The sequence below is a fragment of the Papaver somniferum genome, chromosome 4 (genome assembly GCF_003573695.1).
Source record: "Papaver somniferum cultivar HN1 chromosome 4, ASM357369v1, whole genome shotgun sequence".
NCBI classification, from domain to species: Eukaryota; Viridiplantae; Streptophyta; class Magnoliopsida; order Ranunculales; family Papaveraceae; genus Papaver; species Papaver somniferum.
Genome location: NC_039361.1, coordinates 113,883,310 through 113,890,763, shown reverse-complemented (window position 1 = coordinate 113,890,763; position 7,454 = coordinate 113,883,310). Strand labels below are relative to the sequence as shown.

Here is a 7,454-nt window from a genome sequence, read left to right as displayed (position 1 = left end):
GTCTACAACTCTACCACTTCTAAGGGTTCTAAAGCATTCAATTGATTCGATGGTTTTGCACCTAATTCATGAACTCCTCTAGGGTTGGGTTGTGTTTGACTAGGAAACTTACCTTTTTCTCTCAAAGAATCACTTATCAGACCAACCTGGGTTTTTAACTCGGAAATAGCCTGACTATTTTCTTGTCCTATCCTGTTACTAGCTTGTAGACTTGTTCTACGGATAACTGGAATTTTGCAGTTTGCTGAGTTAACAAGGCGAGAGATTCCTCTAAACTTAGGATTTTCTTATCTGACTGATTCTGAAACTGAGCTAGTCCTGAAGGATTCTTAGTATAGCCAAAACCTGGGGGAGCATTAGAATTACTAAACTGACCTTGACTTTGGCCCTTAGACCACGAAAGGTTCGGATGGTTTCTCCAACCAGGATTATAGGTTTCTGAATATGGGTCAATCTTTTGACGGTTATCAAATCTAGTGTTATTATAAAGAGCATTGGCCTGCTCTTCAATATTCTGGCCTTCCCAAAAAGGCTCCACTCTACCACTAGTCTGGCCCACTTCTAAGGCTTCTAACCTTTTTTTATAGCAGCAATTTTGGCATCTGATTCATAGCCTCCTTCTACCCTATTAACGTTTCCTCTACTTAAAAGAATTGTTTTCTGGGGTGCCCTACTATTTTCCCATTGCTGGGTTTTTTCGGCGATTTCATTAAAAAATTCCATCGCCGCATCAACAGTTTGGTTTTCAAATCCACCAGTGCATAGAGACTCAACCATGGTCGTTGTGGAATAATCTAAACCCTCATAAAGGATCTGAACTAGCCTAACCTTTTCTAAACCATGATGAGGACACTGGGATAATAAATCATTGAACCTTTCCAAATACCTATATAAAGATTCTCCCTCTTGTTGTGAAAATGTGCATATTTGCGTCCTAATAGACGATGTTTTGTGCCTAGGGAAAAACTTATTGAAAAAGGCAGATGTAAGTTGTTCATATGTCTCAATTGACTCGGAGTCCAAACTATACAGCCACGACTTGGCCTTATCTTTCAGGGAAAATGGGAATAACCTAAGTTTCAAAGCATCATCATCTAAGCCTCTAATTCTTAGAGTACTACAAATTTCCTCAAAATCCCTAACATGGTAATAAGGGTTTTCATTTTCTTTCCCTAAAAAGATTGGGAGCATCTGTAAGGTCCCAGGTTTCAGTTCATAGGGTGCCTCCGTTTCAGCTAACTTAATACACGAAGGACGGTAGTCCTAGTTGGATTCAACAAAGCTTTCAAAGTTGCCATTTCTGGCGCTATCGGAGCAACAGGATTCTCTCCTCAGTCAAAGACGTTCAAAAACAGACTCTTCAAAAGCCGGACTTTCTAGATTAAGGTAATCGAGACGCTTCGAACTACTAGGTTTCTCTTTAACAAATCTACCTAGTGCGTCTCTTTTACGTTCAGGCATACAATAGTTTTCTAAATTGGAAGGGTAAGCAAACACAGATCAAGGCCGACTCAACCAAATCAAACCTATTGATTTCTAGCAAACAAAAAGCATGATGGCTCCACTTAGATTGTTTCTAGACCAGCTTCTAATCCTTCGAACGGGAATTCGTTACAATTTAAGCAAACCCCTCTGGAATCAATCCGAGTTAACGTAAGTTGAATAGAGGCGAGGGAAGCTCGGTGGAGCTTTGATACCCAAGGCTTCACCGGTATTACAAGACGGTGTAGTCACGCATTCAACTTACAGAAACCGTCAAGAACTTCGAAGTATGCTTAAAAGAGTAACCAATATTTTTCGAATGACTTTCCTGTCAAGCTCGTTACCCTGTCGGTCTCGTTCTAGTCAAAATTCTAGGCTTAGGTTCGCGTAGGTTACGTGTTCCTAAAGCGGGCAAGAAGAGAACGGTGATGAAATCCGAACCCTTATCTTGTATGGCCAGGTCTTGCCCTTTACTAGAAAAATAAATGTCTGTATTCAGTCCTCAACATATATGCATACGAAGGAGTCCAGTAACTCGCTGACAGGGGATTCGCGAGTGTTTAGAATCTTACCTCCCGTTCCAGACGGAGGATGAATCGGTTGTAGTCGACTCGGGCCACTGACTCAGATGTCTAGTGTACGAACCCAAGGTGCAGACACAATATCGTAATTGTCCTCCTTCTCTGCAAACAGTTTATATTTAAAGTACCCTTCCGTAGGGTAATAAAAAATATAATGTCCCAAAGTCCAAAAGTCCAAAAAAAAATAAAGAAAAACTACAAAAATAATAAACCCTAATACAGTTTTTTTTTTAATAAAATAAACAAACCCTAAACTAAAATTGTCTAAAAAAATAATAGAAAAAAAATTGTCTTCTTTTCTGTTCTTTTTGCTTTAATCTTTAGCTCCAAGTCTTTATGAAATCAACAAACTCCTTGGCTCAATTTTCTTTATGATCCAGAACCTGGAGACACAAGATAAATACCCAAAAACATAAAAAAGACAAAAATAAAAAAAAACAAAAAAAATAAAAATCTAAAACCCTAAAAACAAGTGCGCGTCGGCGGCGCCAAAAATTGTTGTGATTTGTAGATAGTGGTAAAAGTGGTTCGATTCTCAGACTTGTGAAGGATATTAATTAGACCTAAATCCTAATATCAAAATAGAAAACTCACTAAAAATTATAGCAAACTCAATCAAAGATGATATCAATACTAAAAGAAACACTGAGGCTAAGATTCCACTATTTTCCAAATTCAAAGTGATTTAATCCAATATTTATATTCATGCAATTTTTTCGTTCAATTTGATTCTAAACTATTGCAACAAGTAGATTCTCAAAATAACAGGTGTAAATCCGAAGCATAGAACATCAAAAACCTAGGTCCAAGCATGCTCTATCAAAAGAAATAACAATTGCTTAACAAGAATCATTCAAACAATTTTCACTCAAGGCAAAACAATCATAAAAATAATTGCGATAAATAAATAAATAAGAATATACCACTTTTTGTTGGAAAAATAGCTTCCTTTGTCGCCTCAGCAATGGGGTTTAGCTCCTCATATTAACCACTTGCTCCAAATACATGCTTGTTCCTCAAAAGTTGATTAAAAAGAAGAGAAGGTATAAAACAGCGTGTTTGTAACGAATATAATAGTTACGAACCACTGTTACAGAGTATCCTAACACAGAACTGTTGCGAACTCTGAATAGTTGTTACAGAAATTGATACAAAGTGACTGAATTTTGAAAGAAAAGGCCACGGATTCTGCGACTGTCTTCGTCTGTCCAATGTTCTTCAGCTTCGTCTTCTTCCTCCTGTTGCTGCAACTTTCTCTGCAGTGTGATTTCTTCGTACCAGAACTTCCCCTAAACTACGTAAAGGCCCCAAACTACTCGATAGCTCCTTTTGGAACTCCAAGCAACATATATATGCCACATCACGATCAAGTCTCCAAGAAATCTCTGATTTTCTTCCTTTTCTTTTTCCAAAAGTTACGGATATAATTTTCATATTTTCTTCACACGTCTCCCTGTTTAGTCCAAACTTTCCTTGTTGATAGATTCGAATCCATAAGGAGATATTCACTATCCCATTCCCCACGTACTACCAAATTTAGCCGAACATAAAATCCGTGAACAACTACTCCCCTGTTTCACCTGTTTTAGGAAATCTTCTCATATCTCCCTTTATCTTCGATTTTAATCCACGTACCTTGCATGTATGATTAAACCAAGCCCAAACCAATTTGGTCTGCTGAAAATCCACGAGAATATCACGTCCAAATCCAATTCAGGGAGTTCGCTGTTGATAATAATTTTCCTTCCAAAATCCAGTGCGTTTAAACCATAAAGATGGTGTCCCCCTGACAATGGCTGGGGTGGGAATAACTGGTTGGGTTCCCCTTAGTAATTTGGGTACCCCTTATCCATTGCTAGGGTCCCTTTAGCGATTTTCTGGGGTATTTTTAATACTTTTCCTGGGTGCGTCTAACACTTCGTCCGGGTGCCAACAACATTTCTTCGGGGTGTATTTAGTGATTCCTCCGGAGAGTGCAAACATCACTTTTCGAGCCAATTTCGCTACAAAAGTTTATTTTTCCAAAAATACCTACAAATAAATAAAACACCATACTAAGTACAAAAATGAGCCCTAACAATATATAGAATCTAGACAAATCGGACACAAAAATGTGTCTATCAGTGTCGACCAATTCCTTACACACCAAAATGAAAGAGTGTATTCTATATACTTTCGGAATTCAAAGAAAACAAAACATAATCAGATAATGCATGAATTTGTTAAACATAAACTTTTGTAAAAGAAAACAACAATGGTTTCAAAAGAGTTAAAAGTATTCCCACCTATTTTGATGAAAAGCCACGCCTACCTCGAGATCCACGATTCACTGGTTCATCCTTGAATCGATCGTTGTTAATATAGACTAACTGTTAATCACACAAAAAGTCTAAGAAACTAGCCAAAATGGCTTACATAAGAATCATACAAGTCTAACTAATGGTTTTAAGCTCATTTATTCTTCTACACCATTTTATTATTTATTTTTAACATATCTAAGGTTTACTAATTCAATTGGATTGGTTCTATAGTTCACTTGAATAGTCTCAGGAAGATATACCTCTATGTATAAGGAACCAAAGGCTAAATCGAACCTTAAGGGTCCAATTCATATTCATTAGGAAAACTAACTATAAGCCTAAGTTAACTAAACAAGACCATTAACTAAGGTCCAGTCCTTAAGAGTCATCTAATAGTCACTAACGGTCAAACTGATGATCAAAGGTCAATTAACAGTCGACATCAATCAAAGGTCAAGTCAAGTGGTCAAGGTCAGGTCTAGTCAACCGATCCAACTCGGTTAAGGTCAGGTGAACTGGTCAACTCGGGTCAAAAGAGAAACTCAGTGAGTTAACATCGATTCAACTCAGTTAGATACTGAGTCAGACAATAACAAACCCGAGTCAGACAGGCCAAAGGTTCTTCTCACACAGCTGAGGCTCTAACTCTACAATTCTACTCAAGTTTAACTTCAATATAATAACACACCAAATAATCATTCAAAATATAACTCAAATTGATTACAAAGAAAACACAGCCTACCTGCAATTGCAGTTCCAAGCTTTCACAAGGCCAATGGCTTAACAACATTATAATCAGCCTCAGCTCATACAACTTACGATCATATTCAATTTCCAACAACTATAAGCCTACTAACTATAACTCAAACTCAACTCTCACTGCAACATCATTATCATCTCCAAACTCCTAACATTCATCTTCAACTCATCCATACTCGGATTTCAGTTAACATCCTTCAACTGCAATCATTACCAATCACCAAAACCAATACATTTCTATCTATCTCAATCCCAGATTCAAGACTACACCACTACCAAACACTATATCGGCAATATCTCAATTCCATGAAACATCATCATCTGCACCACTGTAACACACAACTCAACTCAAGCAACACTCATTCATTAACTCCATAAACTTTATACTTCAATTCCCTTAACCACTCCAGCACCACCAACTGTACAACATCACCATAACAGCATCAGCACCAGCTGTGACCCAAATCCAATTCAACCATCACATATCTGATCTTCAATTATCATTGCATCAACCAATAGACATAACTCCTATAACTCCATTAACAACAGCTACATAACCACTACTCATTCCGCTTCATCATCACAACCATTCACAGTTCATCATTTAACTCCACCCAGTTCAATTCATAAATACACAAACTATGAAATCAAAACAACTTAACTCACGACTACCACAACAAAACCAATAAAAGACTTACCCAGGTATCAGCATCCTCTGCGTTGTTGTTCATTAACCACATTCACAGAAATCCCAATTAACCGAACCAAACTTAACAATCTTTATCACCATCTTTAATTCTCAGAAACCTTAACTCTTAAATAGAATCAATCTTCACTGCTGGCACAACTCAATTTCAATCTACACAAACCCATCATTCTTATCATCTTCCAGAACTCAATAAGTTTCAGAACCATCACCTACTTCATAGATTCCTCCTCAATTTACTACACCCGGCCTTCAGTTTCTTATTGTCTAACTTCAAATCAAATCTTCAATCGGTTTCCAAAACCCTAGTTCTTAAATTAGGGAAGAACATGAAACCCTAACTTCTTTGATTCACCATCAACACAACTTCAGAACCTTGATTCAACAAAAACCCTCTCGTTCTTTATCCTTCAACAACACTATATCATCATCAAATCCACACAAACCCTAACTTCGATTTACAGAAACCCTGAATTCGGATCATCTCAGATTCCAATTTGAATCAACAACAAACACCTTATCCTTCAATTCGTTAACAAACAAAGCTTCTTCATTAGAGCACGCTCTTCAAACCTAAACTCAGTTTATCAGTTTCAAGATCAATTCGTCATCTATTTTACAGAAAACCTAATTCCTTTCTCTGTTTCATCTTTCGAGTTAAATCAACAACAACTTCGACTCCATCATTTAGACAACCCCATCATTAATTCTCTTCAATAAACTCTCGCTCTCATATCATGAGTCTCTCACAGGAGAAGAACGGGACGAAGAGAAGAAAGAGAAGGAAAGCAGAGAAAAAAGAAAGAAAGAGAATAAAAAGAAGAATGAAGAAGAAGAAAGAAAAGAAATACGGTCTTATCTTCTCGATCTGGTTTTGTTGATAAGACCAAGGACAACTGATAATTGCACCCTCCAAATAGATATGGGTAGTCAGGGTCGGTCCACACTGTAAACGATTATTTTACCCCCTTCATATCTATCCAATGATATCTCCTTCGTCCGGAATCCGGTTAACACGTTCGAGTAGTCCATTCTGCGTAACTTTTCGAGACGTATTTAGTGATATTAATTTCGTATCTAGATCGTTCTTAGATTAATTTCTAATAATTAACGTTCGAGTTATACTAATCGAGTAATTAGCGACTAAGACGTCTCTTGACTAGTCTAATAGCGTTGACGAGCTCGAGGGTCGTTACAGCTACAATTATCAAAATCAATGTTTTCACAAAGAAGACTAACACTTGGTTTCCTATCTTCATCAGAATCATAGATCTCAGACATCTCATCAAGTGTTACAGCAAGACCTTTGTTCCCAGTGTATTTTCTACGATTTGGGCACTCGTTTGAAAAATGACCAAAACCTTTACACTTAAAGCACTGTGGCATAGCCTCGTCATCAGCCTCGTCAGCATCCCTTTTTTTAGGAGGAACGCGATTGTGAGGTTTATCTGATGACCTAGGTTTGTCTCTTGAAAACAGTTTACTTCTCTTCAATAAAAGATCCCTAAACTGTCTTGTGATCAAGGAGACTGATTTGTCAAGATATTCATCCTAAAAATCACCCTCAGACTGATCATCTTCAGAGACATAAACACTTTTACCTTTATCAAGTAATTTAGTGTTCTT

At 37.3% G+C, this 7,454-nt stretch overlaps 1 long non-coding RNA gene and 1 pseudogene across 1 annotated transcript; one reads left to right on the top strand and one right to left on the bottom strand.

The window, feature by feature from the left end:
• Positions 1–835: 835 nt before the first annotated feature.
• On the top strand, positions 836–935 carry LOC113276766 (annotated as a pseudogene).
• Positions 936–3,069: 2,134 nt separating this feature from the next.
• On the bottom strand, positions 3,070–6,654 carry LOC113276379. The gene is made up of 3 exons (XR_003324350.1): positions 5,106–6,654; positions 4,349–4,432; positions 3,070–4,094 (listed from the first exon to the last, which is right to left on the bottom strand). It is a non-coding gene; the product is annotated as an uncharacterized LOC113276379 (long non-coding RNA).
• Between the last annotated feature and the right edge of the window lie 800 nt (positions 6,655–7,454).